The 17,902-nt window shown below is 45.7% G+C and overlaps 2 long non-coding RNA genes across 2 annotated transcripts in view; one reads left to right on the top strand and one right to left on the bottom strand.

The window, feature by feature from the left end:
• Positions 1-8,066: 8,066 nt before the first annotated feature.
• Positions 8,067-17,902, top strand: part of LOC306658859 — a 28,564-nt gene continuing 18,728 nt past the window's right edge. The window contains exon 1 of the long non-coding RNA XR_013763171.1: positions 8,067-8,820. This is a non-coding gene — a long non-coding RNA (uncharacterized lncRNA). The remainder of the gene's footprint in view (positions 8,821-17,902) is intronic.
• LOC306658853 lies at positions 8,785-14,880 on the bottom strand. The gene is made up of 3 exons (XR_013763169.1): positions 14,819-14,880; positions 13,203-14,714; positions 8,785-8,835 (listed from the first exon to the last, which is right to left on the bottom strand). It is a non-coding gene; the product is annotated as an uncharacterized lncRNA (long non-coding RNA).

Below are 17,902 nucleotides of genomic sequence, written 5' to 3' on the forward strand. Positions count from 1 at the left end.
TCGCTTTACCAGTTCTGCAGGTCAGGGTGAGTTACCACACCTTCAGGAGGCTGGACTGGCTTCCTTATGTCCCACTGTCTGCCCCCTGCCTGCTGTATTCTCTAAGAGAGCAAAAGCTACCAGTGTCCTGAGACCAAGGCCCTGTCTAGGGGAGGGAAAGCATTTTTTCCCCTACTCTCTGGGATAGCTGGGGTCCCTATAAAAAAAGACAGATTTGCAAAGGAAAAACATACACAATTTATTTAATGTAAGTTTTATGTGACAAGGGATCCTTCATAAACAAACGAAGACTCCTTCAAAAGCTGAGCATTTTTATGATAGGTTTGATGGAGAGAACGCAGTCATGAAGAAAGACAATAAGGCAGAAAGGGTCTGATGGAATAGGTATAATCTTGGGAAACGTGGCCAGACCTGTTGGTTCAGATTTTTCTGTGTCCCTTCATCTGTAAAGATAAGGGTACTTTTTTTTTTTTTTTTTTTCCCTCTGAGTATAAAGAGGGCAATTTTCACCAGAAGTTCTGATGACCTGCTTCAGGGGAAGGTCAAAAAATTCTTCCTAGGTTTTATGACCTGCTGCAGGGAAGAAGGGCAGGGCAAGGCAGAGAAATCTTCCTTCAGCTTAAAACAGTCAATATGCCAAGGTGCCACATGCTGGGGTAGCGAGTCCTGGAACCCCATCATCAGGAACTCAGGTTGTGTCCCTTCTGACACATTCTGCTGGTCAAAGGAAGTCCTAAGGGAAGGTCAGATTCAAAGGTCAAAGAAATAGGGTCCACCTCTGAGGGAGGAGTAGAATGTAATTTATGGCCCTATTTAATCCATCACAGAAGTTCAACTAGATTTCAGGTAGGTGAATTTGCCCTTTATCTTACTGAATTGAAGCGGCAAAGAAGCCAACCCTTCCCTTTCCCACGCAGAAGATCTGCAAAATCTTCCCATGTTAGTTGAAGCTGCCAGTTTCTCGTTTCTCTTATTTCTCCATCTTCTCCCCTTCCTCCCTCCCTCCCAGATTTTTTTTTTTTTTTTTTTTTTTTTTTTTGTACTGGAATTAAACTCAGTGGCATTCTACCACTGAGCTACTTCTTCGGCCCTTTTAGTTTTTTATTTTGGGACAGGGTCTCGCTAAATTGCCGAGGCTGGATCTTGAGCTTGCAATCTCCTGCCTCAGCCTCTGGGATTAGAAGCATGTGCCACTGCACCCAGCCACGTGTCTCTCTCTTTCTCTCTCCTCTCTGTAGAACAGCTGAAACCAAGTTCTGTGACCTGGATCATGTCACTTTTCCTCTCTGGCCCTCCCCCAACTCTATTCTGTCCCCTACCTCAAGCTCTCACTTCTCTTCAGCAGGGTCAGGAGAAGCTCTCAGAGTGGAGTAGAAAAGTAGGAAAGCCCCTGGAGGCTTCTGGAGTTCACAGCAGCGAAAGAAGAACTTGGGAAAACAGGACAGTTCTGGAGAAACTGGAGAGGTGGAGTGGAGGTGCTGGAAACAGCTGGAAACAGTTGCCCTTAACTTCCTGGTCTTGGAGAGGCCCTGGGCTCCCCCAGGTATTGACTGTTAGTTGTTTGTCCTGCCTGGTGAGAGCATATAATTATTGAAATTACCCATGATGACTTCTCCCAGGACTCAGCCCAGGTAGGAGCCCAGGCATTTGAAAATAATGACTTTTCTTCCCTTTTTAGCTTCAATGTGTTCACTCCCTGCCTGAAGGACCTTATTAACACAAGTGCATTTGATAATTAGGTTGTTTCTAGTTCATTAAATACTTCTAGTCAATATAGATGAGAGTCCTGCTTCTGGCCAAGATAAAAGGAGCCAGAGAGCCTAATTATCCCCAAAAGTTGTCTTTGGTGTCCAAAAGGGCCAGAGGATGCTTGATTCTTACACTCTTGGGTTGAGCAGAGAAAGGGAGAAGCAAAAGGCCCCCTAGTGGGGACAAAGGGAGGAGACAATTCCAGTGTACGGTCGTCACTCACAAGTTGAACCTGGGTTTTCTCATCTGTTATATGGTGCTTAGGATCGGAGGTGAATGACCACACTTGTTCTTTTTTTTTTTTTTTTGTCTCACACATGCTCGGCAAGCACTCTGCCACTGAACTACAGCCCCAGCCCCAACACTTATTCTTGTAAGGAAAAATTGTAGGTTTTTGAAATGAAATGAGATTTTAGCCCGGGCGGTCATCCATTCCCTCTGCCTGATTTGTCTTTGACTAGACCATTTAGAGCTATGAAGAGATAGAAGCTAACTTGTTTAAAAAAAAAAAAAAAAAAAAAAAAAAAAAAAAAAAAAAAACTAATAGTAGAGAAATAAATTCGTTTCTAAAGAAATGCAAATGTGCCCATTCCACAGCATGCCATAGGTTATCTCCCCATGGGTGCTGACCACATTTGCCAGTTCTTCCCATTTTGCATCCATTTGTACCTTCATTTTGATGTTCCTTATGGGAAAATAAATGGTAATATCTTAGTGTTTTCTCATTAATTAATGAGCTAAACTCTTTGCATTTTATATCTGTATTCAAGTAATGATTGTTAATCCTTGAACGTTCTTCAGAAATGGGTAAGAAGGCCCAGAGAAGAAATGACTCTTTCCAGAGAACACACAGCTTAGCTGTTCTGAAGCCATGACGTGAACTCTTTTAGCTGCTGTATGTATAATAAATAGTCTCTGATGTACCTCACAGGATGGTCTGGAGGACCAGAAAGTGGAAAAGAAAACAAATCTGGTGTAAAAAGAATGATGCCATGCAGAGGCCAGAGCTTCCTGTCTGGGCTGTGACCGTCATGCGGTCCCAGGCTCCAGGCGCTGCTTACCTCACAGGGCCTTGGAAAGGAGGTTTGTGGAAGTGCTGTGGTAATTTTAAAATATATTTCTTTGATATTCCTTCATTCGTGAGTTGGAACCTTAGAGAGATAGAAACTAATTTCCCTCCCTTGTGTGTGGGTTGGATTTAGTGACTCATTTCTAACAAACAGAATATAACAGAAGTGATGTGTGTGTGAGGGTGAGGGAGAGGGAGGAAGAGAGGCTCTAGATCATAAAGTGGCATTGTAGGGCTGGGGTGTAGCTCAGGGCAGAGCACTTGCCCTGCATGCATGAGGCCTTGGGTTCGATTCCCAGCACCACAAACAAAACGAAACGCCAACCTTGTGCCTTCCATCTTGGCCACCCTCTCTTGGATTTCCTCCTCTGGGAGAAGCAGCCGTCCTGCCTTAGAATACTCAGTGTTGTGGAGAGGCCCTCGTGAGGAACTGAGGCCTTCGACCACACTCACGTGGAGTAAATCCTGTGATGTGACCTTGAGTCTACGGTAGCACACAATGAGCTTTATTTCGACCTGTGCCCTGACAGGATTGCCTGCTGGGAAGACTGCTGGCAAGAGGCCTTCCACAGGCAATGACTGAAGCTGTCATCTGGAACAGAAGGGCAGGGGAACTCCTGGGGGCGAAGGAGATCAGAGAGGATTACTGGGTGTCCAGAGGATGTCCCTCCTCAGCACACCGTGCAGTCTCTGGGTCAGAGAAGAAGGGCAACCACAGTTCAGGGTCTGTTAGAACTCCAGTTTACTGTGTTCATGGCCAGCAGATGTGGGATGTTAGTGGGTGGAGTAGACAAATCAGGCAGGTTCTAAATGACTAACAATATGCTGGGATTATCTTTAAAACAATTGGGTCTGTTAGAATTTGAGTTTGGCACTGCAGGCTTTTGAGTCAATGGTCCCAGACTGCTGTGAAGAAGTAAACAACCCAGTGCCAAGACCAGCCGATGTGTGTAACATCACGTCTTTAGTTCCAGTCAAGCTTTCAGATGATCAGAATCCTGAAAGACAGCTTGACTGAATCCTCACAAGAGACTCTGAGCCAGAAACCCCCAGCAGCTTAGCTCCCAGGTTCCCAACATCAAGTACTATGTGAAAAATATCTATTTTTCTTTCTTTTTTTTTAAATTTGTTTTAATTTTTAATTGAGGCAAAATTCATGAAATCAAACATTTTAAAATATACAATTCAATAAGATTTAGTACACTCACAATGTTGTATAGCTACCACTCTATTTCCAAAACATTTTCATCACCCCAAAATAAAATCCTGTATCCACGGAACAGTTAGTTTCCGTCTTTCACTCCCCCTCAGTCCCTGGCAACCACCAGTCTACTTTCTAACTCTATGGATTCTGAATATTTCACATAAGTGGAATCAAACACAATGTGACCTGTGTGTCTGGCTTCTTTCACTTAGCATGAAGTTCTGGGGTTCATCCGTCGTGTAGTATGTTACCAGTATTGCATCTTTTTATGACTAGTATTTCATTGCATGGATATTATACCACATTTTGTTTATCCATTCACCTACTGACAATAATTTCTACCTTTTGGTTATAGCGCTGACTAGTGCTGCTATGGACATTCATGCACAAATTTTTTGTTTCTACATCTGTTTTAATATATACCTAGGATGGAATTGCTGGGGCAATTCTGTGTATAACTATTTGAAGAAAGTCCAAACTACTTTCCACAGCAGCTACACCATTGTACATTTCCCCCAGAAAAGTTCCAATTTCTTCATCTCCACATCCTTACCAGTACTTATTGTTTTTTTTTTTTTTTATTAAAACTATCCTAGTGGCTATAAAGTGATATTGTGGTTTTATTTGCATTTCCTAGTAACACTGAGTGACTAATAACACTGAGCATCTTTTCATGTGCTTTTGGTCATTTAAATCTTCTTTGGAGAACTGTCTATTCAAGTCTTCTGCCCAATTTTCAATTGGATTGCTAGTCTGTTATTGAGTTGTGCCTAAGGAAATAATTTTAAATTTGAAAAATTATTTAAGCATAAATTCATCACAGTATTATTTACATTAGTGAAAAGGTTGAAAATCATACTAATGTCTGACACAAGGGCACACACAGATAGTTCCAGCCTCAAAGGGCACTCCATCTTTTTTTTTTTTAATTTATTTTTATTGTAAACAAATGGGATACATGTTATTTTTCTGTTTGTACTTGGAGTAAAGGCATACCATTTGTGTAATCATACATTTACATAGGGTAATGATATTTGATTCATTCTGTTATTTTTTCCTTCCCCCCTGCTCCTCCCACCCCTCTTTTCCCTCTATACAGTCCCTCCTGCCTCCATTCTTGTCCCCCCCCCACCCTCTATTTTGCTTTCTAAGTTATTAAGCTTTGGGTGCTTGTTACGCAGCAGTAGATAACTAAAACAAGTTCCTTGAGAAGTGAGTCCGTGCAGTGGTGTAAAACCTGACTCTGCTCACATCCACCCTGTCTCACCACAGAGTTCTTTCTCTGTCACCTCCTTCCCTGCCCAAAGCCAGGAGGGTCTCAGAGAAAATTTATCTCTGTCCTAACTGATTTTGTCCTTGGCTGTGGTTTCTGGTAATTGACTCTGATTAGGTCCCAATGAGGCTACCATTTCCTATCCTCTTTTTCCAGAATGAAAACAAAGGAGTTTCTTCCTACTTGCCCAAGCTCATGGGGCTGTGTCACAGCTGGTGCCCTGGGACCCACCACCCCCTCCCAGAAGGAGACACGTTGCCAGGCTGATTTCGCTTCCTGAGGTGCCTGTCCTCCATCCACCTCTCAGTTCATGGCTGGCCAGGAAGTCAGTGAAGTCTCTGAGGCTCCAGGAGCCCCATGCTGCAGCCAGAGCAGGCAAGGCATCCTGAGTGCTGTCCTGACAGTGGCTCCCACCTGTGTGCCCACCTCGGTCCTCCATCTCTAGGGCTGCAGAAGTTGGGAAGTTCTCTCTTTCAGGGATGCTCACCACTGAGCTCTATCCTCAGCCCTTTTAATTTTCTATTTTGACAAAGCGTCTCACTAAATGGCTCAGGCTGGTCTCAAACTTGGCAATTCTCCGGCCCGGCCTCCTGAGCCACTGGGGTTACAGGTATGTGCCAGCAAACGGTCAGAAGTTGGAGGATTTTTACTCTCAAATTCCATTTGGAGTTTCCAGAAAGCTGAGACACACAGGTTACGTTATAGCCAAGACTGGACCCCAGGACCTGACTTCAAGACAACTGGGCAGTCCCTCGCCCATATCCCCAGGCTCCATATCTGGTGTGGAAAGACTTTTACCCCAAAGCTAAAGGAGGGCTCCTTTCTGCTCCCCAACTTCACAGGAGCCTTTTCCATGGCCTCTCTTCGCTCTGGTGAACTTTGATCTGCCTTCAGACTTCACTGCAAAGGCTACTTCTTCTGACCCTCCCCTGACCTCTCAGAGCAGTCAGGACAGCCTGTCCAACACCCGCTTCTCCAGCCTGCATCCTATGCTGGTCCCTTGGGGCACTCCCCAGTGGTATGAATTTTTGCTAAGGTTTATGCAGGCAATGAAGAGCTGGCCCTGTGTTACACACTCCCTGAGTGTTATACCCTAAAGTCTAAGAACCTCAAGGTTAATTCCTGAACAAATTGTCAGCCTCTCCTGCTGCCTAGCTTACTTTAGCCCCAGCTTGGGCTGCCAGAAGGAAGTCCTCAGGGTCAGAATCGGGCCAGAGATACTTCAGAAAAGAACTAGAAAAATGCAGTATGAGTCCACCTGTCACCAGGCTGCTAACAGAGGCAGGTGTCCATGCCACTGGGTGACTATCCTACTGTGCACTGACGGCTCCATCCTCCAGGGTGCAGGGCAGAACTTTGACTGTGGGACAAGTGTGTGTCCCCAGGACTGCTGAGGCTGCTGGCAGCCAGGGCCCTGCTCACTTCCTCACTCTGGACCTGGTCTGTCCTGAGGGCAGTGACAGCGACTGCAGCATCCTGCACTCCTCACGGCCTGGCAGCGGCCTGGCAGCGGCCTGGCACCTGCACAGAGCCTTGCTCTGCAGCTCTTCCTGGCAGCAGCTGAGCAGTCTGAGAACAGCCTCCAGCTGTCAGAGCCGCCTGGGCTCAAGAAGTCTGGGCCGTGGGAGGACAAGCCCCTTGAGCGTCCAGCCAAGGCCCCATAGCTGGGTCAGCTGCTGACCTGGGGCTGCTGTGCTGGGAGGGAGGCTGGCCCAGATGCCTTCCATAAATTGTCCATTGCTTATTATGAATCTCTTTCTACATCTTTTTAACTTCTGGGTAAGTAAAGTCAGCAGAGAGGAATCTTAGGCCATAGGTAAGGAAGGAGGGTTTGGGCAGAGGGTGCAGGCCAGGGTTTCTGAAATCACTGCTCAGCAGCACCTCCTTATTCCTCTAACTTAGGTCCTCTTCACTGAGCAAAGTCCTGGAGAGGATAGTCATGCTCCTCCATTCCCTCCTCTTTGCCCTCCTCCATTAAGGATACAGGCTGGGGTGGCCCTGCAGAGAGGGTGTATAAGGGAGGGGAACCCTGAGTCAAAAGATCTCGCTTTTGTTATCAACAAAAAGAGATGTCAGCTCATTCCCACCATGCTGGGACTTTAATTAAATTTTAAATTCTTATTTCCTTTTTTTGAATTTCCATGAATCCAAAGAGAAAATTACAACAAACTTAGTTAAAGGTCTAATTGACTTTTATTCATGATTCATGAATTGGGCACACCTCATTCTCTCTTTTTTGGTACTGAGGATTGAACCCAGGGTTGCTTTACCGGTGAGTTACATCCCCAGTCCTTTTTATTTTTTATTTTGGGACAAGGTCTTGCTAAATTGCTGAGGGCCTAAGTTGCTGAGGCTGGCCTTGAACTTGCCTCAGCCTACCCAAGCACTGGGATTACAGATGTGCACCACTGTGTTCGGCTGGGCAACACCCCATTCTGTAAAATAGAATAAGTGTTCCAGTGAGCCGAGCAGAGGAGGTTGACCTTAGAGACAGGGAAAAAGAAAAAAGGGCTAAAGGAAGCAAAAACAGAATTAAAAGCTGATTGATTGTTTCAAAGTTTCTCTGAGGGCCTGGGGGCATATATCAGTGCTGGCCCACAAGTACTGAAGGCCCTGGACTCAATGCCCAGCACCAGAAAAACAAATAAAAGTGACTTTAAAGTGACTTGGCTTGAACAGGTTAAAGCAGAGGACTTCCTTATCATGACAGCTAAAATTGGTCTATTCAGGGATTTAGCTATTATCTCTCCTTCTGGCTCTCTCTCCTGATTTTGTGGCAAGTCAGATAAAGGACATCACTTTGTCTTGGTAGTATGGAACCTCAGCATGAGTGACTTCGTTTTGGTTTGGTCTGCTGCGCCCAATGCAGAATTTCAGTCCAAACCAATGGCCTCATATAAATTTTATTTAACACATGAAAAGTACTTCATGTTCCCTGTCTGTGGGTTAACAGTTAATTAAAGCTCTGTTAATGATGATGGAGAACTCTGATTTCCTTGGAAACTTGTTTTATTCATTTTCCTTTCCAAGAAGAAACAGCTTCAGGGTGGAGAGGGAGACAAGAAAGGAAATTACTTTAGCATTCATCTGCTAAATATAGCAGAATTCCTTGTCAGAACTTTGATGATATCCCTACAACAACGTAAACAGGGCCTGTTATCCTCGTCTTTCCAAAGGAGGCCAGTTGGAAGTAGTGGAATCTGTCCCGACACACCACAGGAGCAGCTCCTGGGGGAGGGGATGCCCAGGTGCAGGAATGGGTGGGGAACTGGGGGCTGGGACCCTGGTTTGAGGTTGCAGGGATGCTGTGGCCACATGAGGGCGCCCCACACTGTCACATCTGGGCTGGGGGTAGCAGAATGGAATGAAAACTAGGGAGGACCTTCTGGGGAGAGAGGGTAGGAAGGGACTGTCTTGTACCCAAGGACTGGCCTCTCTCTCCAGGCTTCTTGAAGGATGTTGGTGTGATGTCCCTCTGACCACTGGAAACAGCTGGTTTTCAGGTCCTGAGGAATTCATGCAACGGTAGGTCATGGCTGTCTGTGGGAGGAGAGAGGATGTTTGCTGCCTATTGAGGTGTGTTTCCTGTTGATCCAAACGCGTTTCCTGTTGTGTTGGAGTGATTGTATACACAGCATAGAGGTGTCAGTGTGGGGGTGTGGGTTCCCCCAGGGATATAGTGTGGGAGGTGGCAGTGGAATGTTCCTGGTTTCAGAGGGCTGGGGCTGGTGCTAACAAGGAAGGGAACCTGAAGCAAGATCCAGCCATCATAGACTGAGATAGGTTTCCTAGTCTGAGGCAGGAATGAGCTTCCATGTTTAGCCAAGCTAGGCACGTGCCTCTGCCCTGGGTCAGCAGGACTGCATATTGGTGGCTTCCCCACCAGCCTGTGTCCTCCAAGCCCTCTAGTGGTGCTCCTTACCCAGCAGAGGTGACAGTTCACAGCAGGCCAAGCCCTGGAGCCTGTCCAGTTCTGCCCCTCAAGGACCTGGTATCACCAAGATTTATCCGGGGGCACAGCTGAGGTCTTGTGACCCAATAAATAGAACTGGTCTTAGTTTAGACAAGAACTTTTTTCCCCCTGAAAGCTGCGTAGCACAGTTGGCAAAGAACCCAGATTGGGGGTGGGCGCGGGGCTGCCGTGGGCCTGGAGGTTTCTGCTCACTCCCACTGTGGTCACCAGACAGCTCCTTCACATGAATAAGCTCTGCAGGCTGTACCCTGGCCTGGTGTCTCAGCCGGGGATTTGAGGGCATTAGAGTTGGTAGAAATTAAACCTGGGTGGGGGCCTCAGGTCATTGGGCTGAGGCTCTGGACAGCATCCCAGAGCAGAGGGAAGAGGAAGTCCTGAGGTTTCTCAGAGCCAGATTGAGAGGAGAAATAGCAAGCCCAGGAGTCCCCAGATTCTGAAACATGGGGGCAAGAGCGAGACTTTGCTGTGCCCAGAAGACCCCCAACTGGGAATGGACTCTCTGGGGGTCCTGGTTGGTTCTTCTCTCCCTGTACAGACTCCCTAGCATGCATTCCCTTCGGCAGCCGGGCCTTGGCTCTCTACACCCCATCCTTACCAAGAGCTTCAATAACCGGGCCCATGTGATAAGTGTGAGAGAAAAACATCATTCTGGAACCTGACCTCTGCAGGGAGTAGCAGGACTCAAAGTAAGCAGGGGATCCTGGGAGCAAGGTGCCAGGCCCACATGGTCATGGAGAAGCAAGCACTGGTATCAGGCCTGGGTTGAACAAGATTTCAGTTTAGTGGACTATGAAAGAAGCTCAGTGAGAGAGTTACTTGCCCAGCATGTGCAATCCCCAGCACAAAAACAAACAAAACAAAATTTCGGTTCAGTCATCTGGTGGTCATGTGGTCTTGATGGGCAAAAACACCAAGCATGGGACTGTGGCTCAGTGGAAGAATGTGCAAGGCACTGGGTTCAATCCTCAGCACCACAAAAAAATAAATAAAGATATTATGTCCATCTACAGGACATCTAAAAAATACTAAACAACAACAACCACCAAAAAAACACCAAGCATCATGGTGGTGCTTTCCTATAATAATCCTAGTCATTGGGGAGGCTGAGACAGGAGGATCACAAGTTTAAGGACAGCCTCAGTTTGAGGCAAAGTCTCATAAAAAATAGAGAGCTTGTCTCAAAATAAAAAATAGAAAGGACTGGGGATATGGCTCAGTGGGGATGTATCTTAGTGGTCCAATGTCCCTGGGTTCAATCCCTAGTACACACATGCAAAAAGCTTAATTCATCATCTGCAAAATAGAAACAACATTTACCTTGCAGAAGTTTGGAGATTTAGAAATAAGGATAGTGAATGATCAATAATAAATACTATTACTGTTACTATTTTCCAAACACCCTAGAATGAGTCTGGAACTCTCACCTTTTTAAAAAGCAGGCCTCTCTTCCAGGATCCAAGATCCAATTATAGCAGTCCTAAAATTTTCCTGCACTAGAAGTTAATACTGAGGTGGACATGGTCCCTGCAGCTTGGGAGCCTGAGGTAAGAGGATCACTTGAGCCCAGAAGTTGAACAACATAACTAGATTCTCTTAAAAAAGAAAGAACAAAAAAAGGTAATATTTTTTAAAAAAAACTAATTTGACTGGAGGTGTAGCTCAATAGTAGAGCACATTCTTAGCATTCATGAGACCTTGAGTTCAACCCCTTAGCCCCCAAATCAAAAATAAAGAGAGAAGTTATATGTTACCCAGCAGTTAAGGGTTCTCATCTCCTGGAAAACATCTTGATTAGGAGGAGTGAGTTTATTGGCCAGCAGGCTGTGAGTCTTGTGGGTAAAGGACTTGGAGGGTCTCTCCTTTCCTCCTGGGTCTCACAGCACAAGGAACACAGAACTTTCTGACTTTCTGAGTAGAAAGAGGCCAAGTAGCTCCCTGTTCCAGTAGGATTTGGGCCTGAGAGCCTTTGTCTAAGACCCTGGGGACAACCCTCCTACTTTGCCTACCATGGGGTTGAGAAGCAGGGCCAGGGTGGGGTGTTCCTCCCGTTCTGGGGTTGGGGGCGGGCTGAATACAGGCCAAGGGTCCTTAGCTTTTCCCTTCTTCTCTGCCCACCCCAAACCTCCCTTCTCTGTCACCCAGTAAAACCCCCACTGGGGAGCCTGGAAGAAGCCTTCCAAATTCCAGGACATAATAGGTGCTTACTAATTGTTGGTGGAATTGAATCACAAGTAGGCCATAAAGTAAATGGGAGGGAAGGTGCTTTCTGTGAACTCAGTCCAGGACAGGGACAATGTGGGTGGGCACCATCCCAGGATCAATTGCCAGGAGTGGATAGGGGCCCCACCCTATCGGGTGCGCCTGCTGCCGAAACCTGGCAGCCACCCCGGGTTCCTCCCAGCCCCCACCCCACCCCCATTGCTCACTCTGTCTCCTCCTAAACTCCTTGGACTCAGCTCTGCCGGCCCCCCCACCCCCATCCTCCTCTAGGCTGCCATTATTTCCGGCCCAGATGGCTGAGTTATAAATGAAATCTTGCACGCAGTCCTGCCCTCTTCTAACCTGTTACACAAACTACATCAAAGTGATATTGCTGAAACCAGAACAGCAACGATGCTTTCCCTGGTTAAATGCCTTCAACGGCTTCCCATTGCCCATAGGCTAATAATAATAAGCTCAAATGCTCAATAATGACACTTCATGCCCCATAAGGTCTCCCTATCCTGCTTTCCTACCCAGCTTCTTCCTCACCCACTCCCCTCACCCACCACGCTGTGCACCAATAAAACAGACATCCACTCCTGGCAAATGACACACCTTTTCCATCTTCCAGGGTTTGCATGTGTCTATGTCCCTCGGGTGGATGTGAACATCATTACACACCCCTTGTTTCTTTCTGCTTAATGTCTCCTTCAAGCCGCATATTAAGCGTTCCCTTCTCCTGGAAAGACTTCAGGGCCTCCCCATCTCTCCCTGCCAAGCCTCACTCAGGACCCCTTTAGCTCTCACAGCCCTGATGATCCCAGGCTTTTGTGACAGTTTCCTTTTACATAAAACAATTTGCTTTGTGCTCCCTCTTTAGTCTATACTAAAGGGTAGAGGGACCTGTCTTGTTGGTTTGCGTCTCCTGGGGCCAGCACAGCGCTGGCACGCAGCAGGCATGGAACAATGACAGTGTATGAACCATAACCACACTTACTCAGCACGTGCTCTTGGTGCCAGGAACTGTTCAGGGCGCCCTCCAGGCATAACATGGGCAACCCTTGCTGGCTGAAGAGCACACAGGATCCACCCCCTCCTGTTTCCTGCCCTTCAGAGGCAGAAAGCTGAACACTGCCTTTCCCGGATCCAGTTCTTCCAGAGGGACGGTGCAGATGGGATCCACCACTTAGACCCCACTTGAGACCAGGAAGGTGAAGGGAGGCAGGGCCGCCTCCCTGCTTGGGCTGGCTCCCCGTGGCAAGCAGGCCTTGCCGTTGCACATTTTTTCCTGCAGCAGCATCTGGGAGCCAGGGTACAGTTGGCAGAGGCAGCAAGGCCCTGTCTGCTCCCTGGCCCACGGCTGTTGGTGCAGCCTGGAACTCAGCAGCCAGCGGCAGCCTCAGGCACCCACCTTCCTTTCCTGCTCACACCCAGCAGCAGACCCTCTAGAGACTCAGCCCTGCCTCCCCGTCTCTCCACAGCCACACAGTCACCCCACATGCACCTAATCTTGCATCAAATCGCTTTCTGTTCAAAACACCTCGGGTGGCTGCTTTGTCCTGCATGGAACTCTGCCACACAACTATTATCATCCTCATTTTGCCAGTGAGGAAACTGAGGCCTGGAGGCACATGGACAGCGAGCGGCAGAGCCAGGCTTTGGATCCAGGTCTTTCTGAGTCCCTCATCTACTCTGTCTATTCACTACCTCAGGGAATATGTGACACTGGTACCTGGGGAGGGAGGTGGCTCAGAGAGCTGGAGCACAGTGTCTGGGCTGCCTTCTGTCTGGAGGCAGGTGCCCAAGGAGCTTGTCCTTCTTGAGCAGTTCAGCAGCACAGCTTCCTGGGGAAGGTGCAGGGGCTGGGCTGCCCCAGACAGGCTGAGTAGGGCAGGGAGGCTGCCTGGGAGAATCAGGCTGACTGGGCAGGACATCAAACTCATGGAAGAAACATTCCTTTTGTTGTTCATTTCATTTTTGTTGCTTAATCACAGTAAGACCATCTGGTATACCACTGATAGTAGCAAACATGCACTTAAGACCTTAGGAGAATACAGCATGCCTCAGAGGCTACTATGACAACTATCAGGAGAATAATACCAACAATTTGGAGTGTGTTTCTCAGCCAGAGTCCCCATGAGCCAAACCAAATAAAATAAACAAAATAAAGCAGTTCAATGGAAAGAATAAACTATATAAACTCTGTCTCTGAGTTTAGAGGGTGGTAGAGAAGACTTTTAGATGTTGGTCTGAAAGCATTTTTAGGACGTGGCAATATGATGGATTTTCCTGGTTTGAAATTTGCAAGTGTCCCAGTGAACTTTCTGAATAGTCCTCATATCAACAGGCACAAAGGCTGTCCACATATAAACTGTTCTGGTGATTTCTCTGGAGTATTCATCAAGTCTTCTGGCTTCAGCTTGCAGGGTCCCTTTTAATTCAGACTGTTTTTTTCCCCAAGGGGTGCTTTATTGATTGCACAGTTCACTTATAGTTCCTCAAAGCTGTCTGGTCATGCCAGGAGCTGTGACGTACACCTATAATCCCAGTGACTTGGGAGACCAAAGTAAGAGGATCAAGTTTGAAGTCACCCTCAGTAATTTAGCAAGATTCTGTCTCAAAATTAAAAAAATAGAAAGGCCTGGGGATGTAGCTCAGTGGTAGAGCACCCGTGGGTCAATCCCTAGAACCAAAAAAAAAAAAAAAAAAAAAAAAAAGCTGTCTGATCTTTTCTCAAAGCCTTGGTAACATAATCAAACTAGCATTTCCAATTGTTTCCTGTTATAAAAAAAAAACAAAAACAGATTTTGATTGAGTTTATGAAAACAACTCTATTGCCATACAAATAAGAATACGCCCTAAGAGTTTCCCAGTTCTGGAATTATCAAGTAGGGATCCAAAAAAAGTTTCAATTTTTATTCATGAAAGTATACTTTACCAAATTCCTGAGATATCTTAAGAAAAAAAAAGTTTCCTTAAATCTGAGAAATACAAAACAAAACCAAAAACCCCTAAAGAACCAACAGTGTTTATTTTTTGTTGTTGATTTTTGGTACTGGGGATTGAACCCAGGGTCACTTTACCACTAAGCTACATTTCCAGTCCTTTTTACATTTCGAGACAGGGTCTCACTATATTGCTGAAACTGGCCTTGAATGTGTAGTCCTCCTGCCTCAGCCTCCTGACTAGCTGGAATTTCAGGCAAGTACCATCATACCCAGCAAAAACCAGCATTGTTTTTTTTCTTTTTTTTTTTTGGTGCTGGGGATCGAACTCAGGGCCTTGTACATGCAAGGCAAGCACTCTACCGACTGAGCTATCCCCCCAGCCCTCAGCATTGTTTTAAACAAAAAAATCATTTAAAAAATGCTCATCAGGCAGGGGCTGGGGATGTAGCTCAGTTGGTAGAGTGCTTGCCTTGAAAGTGTAAAGCCCTGGGTTCAATCCCCAGTCCCCCCCCCCCCCCCCCCCAAAAAAGCTCATCAGTTCATCCATATTATTAATTCTTGTTCTGCTTGATATTGGGTTAGCAGTTTCACGAACTCTTCAGATTCATTTAAGTTCTGGAAATTCTTACCCAGTTCAATGGTATATTCTTAAAAACTCTATACTTGATAGGGTTTTCCATGACTCTCCTTAAATGATGCTAAATCTAAACCTAGCAGTTATTTTTGTTATGGTAGTACTATAGTTGCTTACTGGGTGTATTGTGCATGTGCCTGTAAACCCAGCAACTTGGGAAGCTGAGGCAGGAGAATCACAAGTTCAAGGTCAACCTCAGCAATTTATTGAAGCCCTAAGCAATTTAGCAAGACCCTGTTGCAAAATAAATAGGGCTGGGGATGTGACTCAGTGGTTAAGCGCTCCTGGGTTCAATCCCCAGTACAAACAAACAAACAAAAACCCCGGATTAAACAGGATCATAGATCATTGTGATCATTATGAAATAATATCAAGGTGAAGAAAGGTTTCAAAGACAAACACAGAAAAGTTACATAGTTTAAAAAAAAGAATTTAGCTCTTTTAATACTGAGAAGACTAAGTTCTTAAGTAATCAAAAGACTTCATACAAGACAAGACATTCTGTTCTTGATAAAACACACAATCCAGGATGGAGCTGTTGCTCAGTGGTATAGCGCTTGCCCAGCATGTATGAGGCTCTGGGTTTGGTCTCCAGCACTTGGCGGGGAGAGCCACAAATAAACACTACGACAAAATCCTACAGAATCCCATAGGCAGGTAACTTAAAAGGTAAAGAAACCCTTTCAAAGCCTTTTATCAATGCTCTAAGAAAAGCGTTGCTTTAAAAGAGAAGACCAAATTCTAGTTTTGTTCTAGTTTTCATATTAAGAATAAACTTAGAGGGGCTGGGGATGTAGCTCAGTTGGTAGAGTGCTTGCCTTACAAGCACAAGGCCCTGGGTTCAATTCCAAGCACCTTAAAAAAAAAAAAAAAAAAAAGAATAAATTTAGAGCTGGGCAAACATCTGTAATCTCAGCAGCTCGGGAGGCTGAGGCATGAGGGTCAGAGTTCAAAGCCAGCCTCAGCCAAAGCAAGACACTAAGCGACTCAGTGAGACCCTGTTTCTTAAATACAAAATAAGGCTGGGGATGTGGCTCAGTGATTACGCACCTTTGGGTTCAATCCCTGGTACCGTCTACCCTGCCCCCAAAAAGAATATATTTAGAAACCTCAGGATACATTCAAGGAGGTGGTGGTTTCTCCCTCTGTGGGCACCACTAGAGGGGTTGCTATCTCTGCTGTGTCTCACACATGTGCTTCCATCCCTGCTGCTCCCTGCCTCAGGTCACTTTTCCTGGGCTCTATGGAAGTAATGGAAGAACCTGGCAACCTGTCATCCAGAGAGCATATGAGCTGGGGCTGGGGTTGTGGCTCAGTGGTAGAGCAGTTGCCTCAAATTCATGGGGCACTGGGTAAATAAATAAAATAAAGATATTGTGTCCATCTACAACTAAAAATTAAAGGAAAAAAAAAAAAAAAAAAAGCTGACCATTATTAGCTGTAGGGAAAACCAAGAGGTAGTTTCTTGTCACAAAAAGGCTATGGTCTGTCTCTCCAAAGCCACAAAGCTGACAATCCAAAGCTAACAATCACAGCAGTCCCTTCTGTCACTAGAATTGCAGGGTGATAGTCACATGAAAGTCCTCATCCCAAATAGGCAGAAATGGGCAAAGCTGAGTGAAGACTGACAGCTCAGCAGAGGACAAGGATGCAGCTGCCCAGCTGCAGGCATCTCACCAACCCTCTGCTGACGATGGGAGGACCAGGGTCTTCTTTCTCAGTACAGTCCTTCCAGAGAAACTCCTCCCTGAAATCCAGGGGTCTCTGTCAGGAATCCAGACACTGTAATTTTTACTTTAGCAAAAGAATGAGACAACTGAGCCATGTATGGGAAGCAAAGCCCCCAAAGATGATAAAACAATTATACAGGAGCAGGCAATTGAAATGGAGGATTTGAGGAGGCATGCAGAATTTCTTGTGGCTAAGAATGAAAGATTGAGGAAAGAAAATAAAGGCTGAAAAGGCCAGATTTCTAACAGTTCCAAAATAGAAGGAGCTGAATGTTGATGCTTATTTATTTATTTTTTTTTTAAGAGACAGGGTCTTACTGTGTTCCACAGGTTGGCCTCAAACTCCTGGCCTCAAATGATTCTCCTGCCTCAGTCTCCCAAGTAGCTGGGGTTACAGGCACACACCACTGTGTCCTGTATACTGATTTTGTTGAAAAGTCAGAGCTATGGAGCTTGCTGCCACATTCAGAAACTGCAGCAGCCTCTTCAACCTGGCAGAAGTGTGCAGCAAATACCAAGGAAGACAAGAACGTTCCAGTGTCCAATCTTTCTGTCATTTTCTCAACACCTAGAACTCCCCCTTTAAGGAACTCTCTGAGGTGATTGAGAGGACTTACCAATAATTAAAATGGAAAGCCCAGAGGAGGTCAGAAAATGAAATAATATAGTTATACAGTTAATCCAGGAAAAAAAAAAAAAGATAAAAGAAAAGCCACATAAAAGTGTAAACCCGGAAATGCTTCATCATCTGGCTTACTGCTAGAGAAAGGCATTGCCAGGAGAGTTGGGAAACAGCTGCCATAAAATATGTCAAACATCTGATTCACTGACTCCACCTAATGATTCCTACTGGCAGAAACTAAACTCTAGATTTACTTTCTCCTGATAAAAACCAAATGTCTACCTGAAATAAATAACAATTATTTTTCTTAAATGAGGGTTAAAATGCATAAAAGTACATTTCTTGTAATTAATCTAAAATGCTGTCAGCAATAATGCAAGATCTAAATAATATGATGACTGGATGTGGGACAGGTGCAAGCCTGTAATCCCAGCCACTTGGGAGGCTGAGGTAGTTTGTGGCTATCTGGGCAATTTAGTGAGACCCTGCCTCAAAATT

This window comes from Sciurus vulgaris (assembly GCF_902686455.1).
Source record: "Sciurus vulgaris genome assembly, chromosome: 1".
Classification (NCBI taxonomy): Eukaryota; Metazoa; Chordata; class Mammalia; order Rodentia; family Sciuridae; genus Sciurus; species Sciurus vulgaris.